The sequence below is a fragment of the Antechinus flavipes genome, chromosome 1 (assembly GCF_016432865.1).
Source record: "Antechinus flavipes isolate AdamAnt ecotype Samford, QLD, Australia chromosome 1, AdamAnt_v2, whole genome shotgun sequence".
NCBI classification, from domain to species: Eukaryota; Metazoa; Chordata; class Mammalia; order Dasyuromorphia; family Dasyuridae; genus Antechinus; species Antechinus flavipes.
Window position 1 is genome coordinate 348709794 of NC_067398.1, and position 12725 is coordinate 348722518.

Consider the following 12725-nt stretch of genomic DNA (forward strand, 5'->3'; position numbering starts at 1 on the left):
AAGCTATATATTTTGACTGTGGCAATCCTACGACTCTTCCTTTGAAGTTCCTTTCATCATCATCATCATCATCATCAAATGATCTACTGGATTTCTGTCTTCATGTCTGACTCCTTGTGCACATTTAGAAAAAGCCTCTTATTGGTCTTTCTGTTGTCACTCTGTTGTTATTGCTGCTATTGCCTGTTGCAATCATTCATTCTTTCTGAATTCTATAGACTGGAATGTTTGAGAAGCAAATATTCTCTTTTGTCCTCTCTTTCCAAGAATGTTTCACTCTTTAAAAAAAAAAAAAAAAAACACCACAATGTATTATCGTTATTGAATGTCCTTTTTTTTTTTTTTTTTTTTTTTTTTATAGTAAAGCTCAGATTTATAGGATAGGTCACCTTGGACTGAATCCTGACCCCATCTGTGAAACACATTATTCTATTCCACCTCTTTTTAGTGGGTGTGGAGTAATTTTGAATTATTCAAATCTCCTTTCAATTGTATTTGAAAGTCTTTCTCCTGATAGCTTGAAGATCTTACTATTTCTGAAATAAAGTGTTATATTTAACCAGTATCTGTCTTAGAGTTTATAGCCTTGGGGTTTTTCTGGAGGTAATCTGTGAATTCCTTCATTTAGAATTTCATTTTCTATGTTCAGAAGTTTTAGGCATCCTCTTCCATTATTTCCTTCATTACAATGTGAGGTATTTTGTCCTATCACGTTCTGGAATATCTATGATTCTTAGGTTGTCTCTATGAATCTTGTCTTTGAATTTGTAGGTTTTGTGTATAGAGTGAACATTTTCTTTTAAGTTATTGTTTTTGCTTCTCTTTTTGTAACTTATTCTTCACTTCTTAATATTTAAATTCCTAATCTGCTGTTCTCTTTTTTTGGTGAAGATTGCTATTGCAGATTCAAGTTTTTCTATTCTGTTCATCACTGTGCAGAACATAAATTCTGCTTTTCTTAGGAATTGTGTGTTGTGCTTCCATGTTCTCTTGAAATTCAACAGGATCCTTTCCTCATGAAGTCTTGGATCACTTTATTTTATTTTTTTTTAGTGTATACACACACACACACACACACACACACACACACACATACACACACACACACATATATATATATATGGATGCTTTGAAGGTTATGGGTTTTTTTTTTCTTTTGTTACTGTTTTTTGCTAATGATGTGTCTGAGTCTGTTCAAGGATTTTGAGTTTTCTTCTTCCTGAAATCTTTGGAATTTTTAGTCTTTCTTTTTCTTCCTTATTTTCTTTATTAATTTCTTTCTGATCTCCTTTCTACTAATCATAGTTTCCTTGGGGCTAGATCTCAAAGTGTCTTAATCTCCTTCCATAATGAACATTTCATCAGTCTAAGTCTCTGCCCTGAACTGACTTTTGGGTAGTCAGAATTGGCCCCAGCTGGGTACTAAGCTCTTTACCTCAGGCTCAGTGGGGTGCTATATATTCCAATGTTCTGTCACTTATCCCACTTCCTTTTTCTTCTGTATTCTAACCTGGTACAAATACTTCACAATCTATTCCCCAGCACTAGTGGTTCAGAGCTTTGTAGCATTTCTGAGTTTCAGACCCTTGAAGGGTCTTTTGCTTCTCAAGGTCTATGACCAAACTGGCTGTCTAGTCCCAAAACTTCCACAGCTTGGATCCAGGTTTTCCACAGAACTGGAAAGAGGGAGGGGAGACTGAGGTAAAGGGGTTTTGATGTTAGCCTGTGTCACATCCTTGATTCTGCTATTGCAGCTTTATAGTCAATAGCATAAAAGAGGAGGAAGAGGTGCTGAATGAGCTCAGTCAGTGAACATGAGTTCCTGGAATTTTTCCCTGTCGTTTGGATTCTGAATTCCTAGATTTTTGAGACAACTGAAGTTCTTTATCTTTCTTACAGAATTTCTGTTTTGGAGAGAGCTGAGTGAGAGTGGGAGTCAGAAAAAATGTCCAGTCTACCATATTGTTGTTTCTGTGACCTGAAAGAAATATAATGGCTTTCTAATAGGTTTTTTTGTCTTTTGTCTTTCTATTAATTTCTTTTAAAAATGACACAATAATATTTATAAGGCACAAGATTAAACATATTACTCCCTTATTAAAAAATAATTTTTTTTTTTCACTGCTTCGTGTTATTGATAGCCCTCCCAAAAAATTTAACTTGGTATTTTAAGTTTTAGAAAATCTTAACTCAATCTTCCTTTGTCTTGTTATTTAACATTACACCACTTCAAATACTTTATGTTCTCACCAGTTCAAATTTCCAGCTGTTTTCCTAAACTCAGCAAGCTAGCTCCTACTCCTACACAGCTGCACTGGCTATCCATCATGCCTGACATGCACTTCTAGAAAATGTTCAGGTATCAACTTCTCCATGAAACTGTCCTAATCCTTCCAGCAGAAAAAGATTGCTCCCTCTAAAAATTTTCCTAGAGCACTTTATGTAATTCTATCCTTTCCTCCCCCATCACATACTACTTCCTTTCATATTTAACTATGCATAATTTAAATGTATGTAAGCTCCTTCATTCCTATAAATATTTAGGAAGCATGTACTGTATATAAAGCACTGTACTATAAAACTAGGAAATAAAATTTTTAAAAATTAACCAGTTTTCAATTGCATTAAAAAGGGGCAGAGGTACATATGTACCAAAATATTTATTACCACACTGTGTTTTTTGATAACAAAGAGAGTTTTATCATTTGGAGAATACCTAAGCAAATTGTGACATATTACTCTAAGAGTAAGGGAAGGAGGGAGAAGAATTTGGAACACAAAGTCTTACAAAAATGAATGTTGAAAACTATCTTTAACATGTGTTTGGAAAAATAAAATACCATTGAAAATAAATCCCCCCCAAAATTCATCATTTTTTTGACTAGCTTAGTGATAAGGCTTTCTGATCTTAGCAGAACTGGACTTCAGACAGCAGAACTGGAGGCCATCATCGGAACCTTAATCAAAGTCTTTCTAGAATGGAGGAACCTTAAGCCTATTCTCTGCTTTCCCTGTCTTTGAGAATTCAGGGGAATGGCTATGCCTGTTTCTTAACAGTTTTTTCTTAAGAACTCCAAGAGAGAAACAGGTTAACAGATAAATGTAACACAGATATAGGCATTGCAGGTGAGGACTGTGTAATTTTTCAATTTTGTATCTCCAATTCCTAGAACAGCACGTTGTGAGTGCTTAATAGGTATTTGCTATATTGAATTAAACCAAAAGCCACATCTTATTACCTCATATTGATAATATAATCTGCAAAAAACAAAAGCACAAAACAAAACCTAACTCTTTTTCACATGAATTTTCTTTCAGTAGCACTGTTCTGGTGCCAATGTTTTTTTTTAAAGATAAGATCAGTACTTTATATTTACCCCTAATAACAATCATGATTTCAAAGTCTATCCATCTTTCCAGTATTTGACAGAACTCATTGGATGCACTGGTCTCAGACACTTACTTGCTATATGATCCTGTGCAAGTCATTTAATTTTATTTGCCTCAGTTTCTTCACCTGTAAAATAATTTGAAGAAGGAAATCACAAATTACTATCTTTGCTAAGAAGACCCCAAATGGGGTCTCAAACTATGGGACATGATTGAAATGACTAAACAACAAATCTTTGAAATACTAGTATTTGTTACCTAATAATTATAACCAGCATTTATGCTGTACCTATGCCAGATACAGTGCTAAGCACTTTACAAATATTATCTCATTTGAACCTCATAACAACCCTAGGCTATTAATTTCCACATTTTACAGAAGAAGAAACTGAAACAGACAGAAATTGTGACCTGCTCACAGTGACACAGTAGGAAGTATCTGAGAGTGGATTTGAAATCATGTTTCCTGACCCAAGGCCTAGTATTCTGTCTATAGCATCATAATAATAAAAATTATAACTCATAGTATTTTAAGTTCTCAGAGATTTAAACTAAATCTAATATAGTAAAAGAGTTAGTAGACTGTGCAGTTCAGATTCAGGCTCTCGTATTTTGCTTCCAGTTCCAGTGCTCTTTTTGATGTCTCATTTTGTCCCTCTGGGCTTCAATTTCTGAACGTGTATAATGAATGAATTTAGATTCAATGATATCTAAAATTCCCCTTAGAACTATGATTCTACAATTCTAGGTGCAGGCTAATATGATCTCCTAAAGACCTAGAAAAGACCTGCAGGCCTCTACAAGTTTCTAACTCAATTTATTACCTTAAAAAAATTAGCTTGGGCTTTCTCCCCTGTTATAACAGCAGTCCTCTATTCCAACTACAGCTGTTTTTACTGGAACCCACTTGCTAGCAGACAGGCTTACACAGCTGTCCTGGAAAAGTGACTCAGCACTGCCAACCACATTCAGTTTGTTCATTGGTTTTTTGCACAAAGTCAAGTGCATTGTTCTTGGTTTCTGGCTTTGGTCACATATAATCAACATCTGACAAGAGGAACTAAAAAAATAAGCAGCCACACCTAATCCTGGGAAGATCCCGGTGAAAAAGGTGTGCCCTGCACATGGGATGCCTCTCTAGAGCAAAAGCAATTTCCTTCTCATTCCCAAAGCTGTGAGCATGCCAGTAATTATCTGGCCATTACTGTCCATCTCAGCAATAAACTCCTTCATTTCACAACCACCTTCCTTTCCATTGTGCGCTATCACATAGTACTTAATAAATCAGTCAATCAAAAAACATTTATTGAGCACTTATCAGCTTCCTAAACATGTTCTATCTCTTTGCATCCTGCTGATGGTAATCAACTTGCTCTCTCCTTTTCACTTTTGCTAGAAAGCCAATCACCATGGTTCTACATCTGTCTTAGTTTCTTGTTCAGATATGAATTTCAATTTTTTTTTAATGTTTGTAACATCTATAGGGATTAGAGGTGGAAAGAACTGAAAGGTTATTTTGTTCAATCCCCTTTTTATTAGAAGGGAATAGAAGGTTTTTATGTCAAACACATTCAATCATAAAATTAAAAATGTCTGGAGATTATCTAGTCCAGCAGCAGCCTATACAATGCAATAATCCCCTTTATAGCTGAACAATATCTCACATTTATATGAGTCATATTTATTAGCACAAAATATTTTCTTCACAACAACTCTGTGACACAGATTGTACAAATATTATCACTCCCATTTCACACCTTAGGAAACTTAGGCTTCAGAAAAAGAAAGTAATTTCCCATTGGTTTCATTAGAGATAAGTGGCAAAGCCCAGACTCACAACTTCAGTCCAATATTTTGTTCATGATGCTACAAATGCCTTTCAACATCTCTAACCACAGATCACCCAGACTCTATTTAACATATCTTCTAAGCTATGCAACAAACTACTTTACGAAATAGACAATTTCCTGAGAACAAGAGAGGTAAAATGACATAACATCCCCTCTCTGAGACTCAGTTTCCTAATGTAAAAAACAAGATAATTGAACTAGATGCCCTCTTCCTGCTTTAAATCTATGATCCCATTATCATGACAATGAATGGCATTTCCAAATGAGATAACATATGTAAGCATCTTGCATACTTTAAAGTACCATAAAAGCATTACTTTTTATTAGCTATTCAAACTCAAGTCCTTTGATTTCAAATTCATTGCTTTGTTCTTCTACTTTCATTGCCACCTGGTCAGAATTCAGTTCAAAACATCTTCTATCACCATTTCACTCACCTACCGAGAAATAAAATTGTTGGCAAGGCAAGTCAAGATTTTATGAAATTATCCCCTTTTAGTGTATTGAGACTTTGAGCAATTGCCTGGGTTGTTAAATTGCCACATCATGTCTCAAACCTGCCCCACTGAGTTTTGTGATCAGTACTAGAAGTCATCATCTATTTCCTCCATGTGGCTTAGTGACATGTAATTTACTCCTACTATGATATCACTGCAATTCCTACTTCTATTTTTTATATTTCTACAACATATATATTTATGTTATAAAAGAATACTTCACCACCCATTCTGCCTGATTTGTTGCTTTTAAATAAGGCCGGTCTTTCTATTGTCATTTCCCAGTCACGAATCTCAGTATAGCAGGTAAATATAACCTAATAGGTTATATTTACCTGCTGGCATTAAAATCTCAAGGTCCTTATACCTATAACATCCTAGAATAAAATTCTGAGAACATGTGATCCAAGCTGTTAATTTTAGAGACACAGAAAAGGAGCTCAGTGTGACCTTCCCATAGTTGCCTAGGAATAATGTATGTTGTACAGCTAATATCTGAAGACAGGTTTTCTGACCCCACTCTACCACACTGCCTGAATTACTCATATTTTAATCATTGATGTATAAACATCATGACATAAATATATATAAATATATTATTGTATATTTATATAAACATATATCATTATATATTTAAATATAAATATATTTTAATAAATAAGATATTTAAAATAATATTTAATAAACATATTTAATAATTTGGTAAACATATTTTATTATATGTTCATAAATAATATATACATATACACACATGTAAATATATACACGTCCATCCTATGACTTACAACTCCACCAGGAGTGTATTGGGTGTTCAGAAAGAACTAGCGCCTCTGATGTGAGGGCTTGAAGCTGTAGCACATGCAATAGCCACACCCAGGTAAAACCATCTTGGCAGACGGGCTAAACCAGGTTGGGGTAACCAACAGGCCTCAAACCTGTCAGTGGGTTAGAGGTATGTCTACCCCAAGCATGTGAAGACTTCTCCCCTTAGAATGGGTGATGAGAACAATTTGTTCCCAGGTTAGTTGTTTTAACTTTTGTCCTGCCACTGGACCTTGATGATTCCGGAAAAGAGAGAGTGCACAACTTTGTCTCACTTAAATTCAGTTCACACACAAATCAGCATATCACCCTGGGATATCAGTGGTCCTCTTTGAAAACAAATGACAAACAACAACAGACATATGTATATGCCAATCTGTAACTAAAAATTTTATTTGCCTTTCATGCATATACAATGGATTCTTTTAGACAAAGGTCTTTCACAAATATTATCTCAGACTGTAAGCTTCACAAAAATTGTGTTCTGTAAACTTTTTGTCCAAACTGTCCCATCAACAAGTGCTCAAAAAGCATTTGTTAAATTCAATCAAAATATCTTATTTGAGCCTGAAAAGACCATCATTAAAGTGGGAAAAAGCACATCTTATTAACCTATTTTGTAAGTCAAAAAAAGAAGCTTCTTTGTGTCTTGAAACTGTTTCCCAATCAAGCAAATGAAGTTGTTAGTAAATTTTTTCTGAGCACCAGCTCTGTCTATTAACTAACTAGATGAATATGGATAAGACAATTGACTTTTCTAGTTTGTTATTTATCTGAAAAAGGAGGAGCTCAAACTGGATAATAATTAAAGTACATTTCATTTTTGTGATTTGTAATTATACATAACTATTATATGCAAGACATGCATGGAGAGAGGTTTCCAAAAATAATAAAAATATTCCACTGACTTCATTAAACCATCAGTTCTAGGAAAAATAGGAACTGATTTTCCAGGCGTCTTCAGGGACAGAGATTTGTAGAGAATTTATTAAATCTATCAGTTGATCAACTAATATTGTGGGCCAGGTACTGTACTATAGGCTGCATATACAAAAGCCTATAGTAAAATTCCAATGGGAAAAGAATACATGTACAATATAAATATGTACAAAACACATGGAAAATTAATAAAAGGTACTTGAGGACAAAAGATTCTAGCCACTGATAAGATCAGAACAAGATTTCTTGGTAAAGATTAGCCTCTGAGCTATCTTGAAGAAAAACAAAATTCGAGGAGGTGAGGGGAAGAATATTTTAGGCATGAGGGACAGACAGTGCAAAAGCAGAGATATGAAGAGCACTAAGTAGGTCAGTAAAGATGAACAATCAAGTACATGAAAATGTGTAAGAAGATTGGAAAGGTAAGATGGAGCAAGGTCGTGAAGAACTTTAAATGCTCAAAAGAGGGATTTATATTTGATGTTAGAAGTAATATGAAGTTATTGAAAATTAAATAGGGGAATAAGACAGTCAGACCTTCACATCAGTTTGGCAACTGAGTAAAAGATAGATTGTAGAAGCTAGAGACTTGGGATATCAAACACAAGGTCACTGCAATATGCAAAGTGAGAGGTGATAAGGATTTGAAATGATGGGTGATCTGTGAAAGATATCATGGAATTTGTGCTTGTTGACAGAGGTAGAAATGACAAGTTTTGATAATGAATTGAATACCTAATAAAGCAGCTAGATGACTCAGCCCTGGAGTCTAGAGGACCTGAATTCAAATCAGCTTTAGAAACTTAACATTTTCTAACTGATCCTAACTAGACAAGTTATTTAACCCCAATTGCCTAACAAAAAAAGAGAGAGATAATATATGTGATAGCTAGGGTAAGCAGAGATGAGGTATAGAAGATAACACTGAGAGTGTGACTAGAAGAGATGAGAAAGTTTGGAGTAAGTGGTTTTGGAGGAAAAGATAATGAGTTCTGCTTTGGAAATGCTGAATTGGATAAGCCTATGGGACATTCAGTTCAATATGTCAAATTGACTAAGGGTGATTTGGGAATTCTTCTAAGAAAAGAGACTAAGGAGGGATGTATAGACTTGGAGTAATCTTCATAGAGATGATAATTGAATCTATAGGAACTGATGAGATCATATCACAAGAGAGAATGTAGAGAGAAAAGGGCTCAGAAAAGAATCCTGGGGAATGCCTTCAGTTAGAGGGGCAGGACACAGGAAACAGAGAGTCCATGATCAAATCAGTAGGCAGAAAGAGCAGAGTAATGAAAACGCAAATGGCAGAAGGTATTGATGAAATAACTGAGGATGAGAGGCCAATAGAGTTTTACAATCATGAAGAGGTCAAGAAGGATAAGGACTAGAAAAGATTATTGGATTGTTCTTTAAGAAATGATTGTTGGGGGGCAAATTTTGGTAAAGTAGGTCAGAAAATCCCAAACTCTCCAGATTTTTCCCACAAACAAGACAAGCTAGTACCTCAGGGTGACTGTAGAGATATAAAAATGAGCAAGAGTTGAGGCAGAACAATGGTCCTCATGGGGCAATGAGAGGAAATCTGAAGAAAAATACCAGGATAGAGATTTGACTCTGTGAAGTGTAAACACCTCCAGGTGAACTAAGCAGAAGCAATAAGTTGGAAGCCATGGAACTAGCTGGGTTGGGAGGTAACCTTGGCCCCAGACCCAGGAATTTTCACCTCCAGGACAATATGGGTAAGAAGGTGTGAGTGAGGGAAGACTGAGGGAATCTCAGCTGATATGAAACTCCAGGCCCAGATGCACTGCCTAGATGTGGCCCTATAGGAAAAGGAACCAACACATGCAAAAGTGGTAGGGCAGGGACACTGCTGGCTGTGAATATTTACAGGAGGGTGGAGTTCTTGTTTTCAGTTCAAGGGCAGAGGGGAGAACTGAAGGAAAACTTGAAGCCAAAGGCACCATGCTCCACAACCAGGACTAGAGGTGATTACACTAACGAACTTTTATTTAAAAAAAAAAAAAATGAGCAAGCAAAAGAGAAAGACTCCAACCACAAAAAATTACTAGAGGAATAGAAAAGACTGATGTTCCTCTTCAGAGAAGGATACTGAGGTGAAAAAATCTTCTTCTAGTAATATCAAATAGTCATCACCTGCTCAAAAAGAATTTATAAACTTAAAGACTTTAAAAATGAAATAAGATTGAAAAAAATTAAAAATAAAACAAGGGCAATCCAAGAAAAACAAGAGTTTGGGATTTTCTGACCTTGCCAAAATTTGCCCCCCAACAATCATTTCTTAAAGAACAAGTCCAATAATCTTTTCTCAGTCCTTATCCTTCTTGACCTCTTCATGATTGTAAAACTCTATTGGCCTCTCATCCTCAGTTATTTCATCAATACCTTCTGCCATTTGCGTTTTCATTACTCTGCTCTTTCTGCCTACTGATTTGATCATGTACTCTCTGTTTCCTGTGTCCTGCCCCTCTAACTGAAGGCATTCCCCAGGTTTCTCTTCTGAGCCCTTTTCTCTCTACATTCTCTCTTGTGAATTATGAAAAAAAGCCAACCACCTAGAAAAGGAGATCCAGAGACTTAAGAAAAAAAATTAGTCTTTGAAAATTAGAATTGGTCCAATAGACTTGGGATGGAAAATGCCATCTGAATCCAGAAAGATAACTATGGACACAGAATGTGGATTGAAGCATAGTATTCACATTTTTTTATTTGTTTGTTTACTTTTCTCCCTTTTGGTCTAATTTTTCTTGCACAACATGATAAATGTGGAAATATGTTTAAAAGATTTCACATATTTAACCTGTATCAGATTGCTTTATGTCTCAGGGAGGAGAGAGGTAAGGGAGGAAGGGAGAAAATTTTGGAACACAAAGTCTTACAAAAATGATGTTGAAAACTATCATGACATGTATTTGGAAAAATAAAATACTATTGAGGGAAAAAAAAGAAAATTAAAATTGAACAAGGGGAAGCCAGTAAAGTTATAAGAGACCAAGAAATAATAAAACAAAATACAGGTACCTCAGCACTCATCAGCTTTGAAACTCATCTAATTCAGTGCATCTCAATGACAAAAAAAAATGCTGCAGCACTTGACATTTACTGGGCACTCATCACACTTGATTGTTGCCTTGATTGAGCAATAGGGGTGTGAAGTTGGCCAGACTTACTGCCTAGCTCCCACTGCTACTGCTATTGCCCTGGACTAGGCAATTCCTCCCTAGGGAAGACAGTGATGAGCAAGACTGTCAGATTGGAGCCAAGATGCTGAAGTGGTGCATTCTGCCACACAGGTCTCGGGCAGTTCCTGCAGGATGGTATGGCTATAGCACATACTCTCCCTGTTCCAACAGTAGTATTGGAAGGGGCACAGAGTTGTCAGTGTGCTCAGCAGGAGCAGAAGTAACAGCAATGGTGTAAGCAGCGGCAGAAAACCCAGGCAGCCCCAAGTCTGGGTGGTGGAAGGCAGGATCAAAGCTTGCCTCTCCACTTCCAGGAACCCTGCCTTCAAGGAAGGAAGCTTAGACAGTGTTGGGTGGGGGAAGAGAATAAAAGTCACAATTCCTCTCAAAAAGTAAGTTGGGTCAAGAAGGGAAGAACTGAGTTGGCTTGTTTTTCTCCAACTGCCCCTTTGGCAAATTAGACTATTTAAAGTAAGTAGAGAGTAGAAAGTTGGGAATATTGCTATGATATAATACATGAGTTAGTGAATTTAGAAAAATATGGAAAGACTTGGAATTAAGAAGGAAGATGTTAACCATCTTCAGAGAAACAGAGACCAAACAAGCATCGTACAGTCTTACATAAATGTTTATATGTATATGTATGATTACAGTTATCTGTGTATATGTATGTGTTGTATAAATATGTGTATGTGTTATATAAACATATCCATGCTTAATTGTAGCCTTCTTGGCATAAGGTAGTGAAAAGGGATAAAAAAGAATAAAGTAAGAACATAGCAGAGAACAAAACAAAGCCTTCAAGGAAGCAAAGAAAATATGGATTGCTCTGAACACAATGTGAAATATTTATTAAATGGACTTCCTTGAAATGGAAATCTATTGCTTTATATTTTGAATCCTCTCTTATGTTCTAATGTGCGCATGGTGATTTTTTTTACCTTTGTCTATTTTGAATTTAAGTTTTAAATAAATAGCTAATGAAAGAAATGGTAACTTTGGAGAGAGCAATGACGAAGTCAGTTTGCAGAGATTTTAGAAGAAAATGATAATTCACCTTTTGTTGTCATTTGCTTGCTTGCTTGCTTGGTTTTTTTTTCCTCTTTTTTTCCCTTTTTATTTTCTTTTTCTTGTGCAGCATGATAAATGTGGAAATACAGTTAGAAAAAATGCATATGTTTAATCTACCTTGGATTATTTGCTGTCTAGGGGAAGGAGAAGGTAGAGAGGAAGGGAAATAAAGTTGGAACATAAAGTTTTGCAAGGGTGAATGTTGAAAACTATCTTTGTATCTATTTTGAAAAATAAAAGGTTATTATCAAAACATAAATTAAATTTTAAAAAAGAAGAAAATGATAGAAAAGGAAATGGAGACAATCTATATGTACATCATAATGGAAGAAGTAAGCAGAAGTGGAGTGGGATGTTATAGAAGTAGAATTGAGGTGAATGGGCTCAGGTAGCAGCACTGTTTGCTCTTTAGCTTCAATTCAATATCACATGGTATGAGAGAGCAAAAGAGAATGATTATATTGATGATTAGGGAATGGGTTTATGCAGAATATTACTGAAGGAGAAAAACTCCCCTGATGAAAATAGGTAGGTAAAGTGTTTGAAGTATCTTCTTGGGAAAGTTTTATAGTAGAGTTTTGGAGTGTATAGTTCCACAGATAAAACCCTAAACCCGGAGTCAGGAAATTGAGTTATTTTTCAGTCCCATCCAAATCTTTGTAACACCAATTTGGGTTTTCTTGGCAAAGATACTAGAGTGTTTGACACTTCCTTCTCCAGTTCATTTTACAGATGAGGAAACTGAGGCAAACAGGATTAAGTGACTTGCCCAGAGTTACAGTTTGTATGTGTCTGTGATTAGATTTGAACTCAGAAAGATGAATCTTCTTGATTCCAGACCTCACACACTCTGTGCACTATGGTGCCACTTAGATGCCCAGAGTCAAGAAGACTTGAGTCTTCTAATCTAATCTCTGTTTACCTCAGTTTCCCTTACTGAAAAATGGAAA